The sequence below is a fragment of the Varroa jacobsoni genome, unplaced genomic scaffold (assembly GCF_002532875.2).
Source record: "Varroa jacobsoni isolate VJ856 unplaced genomic scaffold, vjacob_1.0 scaffold_591, whole genome shotgun sequence".
Classification (NCBI taxonomy): Eukaryota; Metazoa; Arthropoda; class Arachnida; order Mesostigmata; family Varroidae; genus Varroa; species Varroa jacobsoni.
The window spans coordinates 249,893-250,566 of record NW_019213493.1 but is presented as its reverse complement, the minus strand read 5'-3'; positions in this window follow the sequence as shown (position 1 = coordinate 250,566).

Below are 674 nucleotides of genomic sequence, written 5' to 3'. Positions count from 1 at the left end.
AGCGAGTAGCACTGCCGCACTCAGATACGCACAGACTTACACATACACATAGACGATACCCACACAGCACTGCAGCTTCTGTCGTCGTCGCTGTCCAACAGACACAGCAGCTGTAGCAGATTCACGGAGCTACCGAACGGGCGGTCGGTTTGTCGTTTAATAGGCGAGCTACTACGATGATATCAACACCGCCACAAGTCAGCAGATTTTGGGGCTACGGCTCCTACCAGCGCTACTGTTGAGTGCTCATTAGCAACAACCAACACTCGCATACGGTCATACGTAACACACACACACAGACACTCACAGACGGGGACAGAAACACCAGTTGTCGTTGTCGTCTGCGGTATACATACAAGCAGTTTTATTTTGATGCTTGCTAGAAACAGCATCAGCGGTAGCGGCCGACAGTCACAGCAACAACGTCAGCCGCGGGCGCGGCGACAGCAGCAGAATTTAAGTGGCTACTCAACGCTAGTATTGTCTGCTGCTGCAGACGATGGCGGCAGCGGCGGCGACAACAGCACCAGCAGAATTTAAGCGGCTGCTCAACGCTGGTATTGTCCGCTGCTGCAGACGATGGCAGCAACAATAAAGATAATAACAGAAACACTGCCCATCAAATTGGATGGGAGAAACGCTGCTAACGCTGGCAATAGCTGATTTTTCTATCT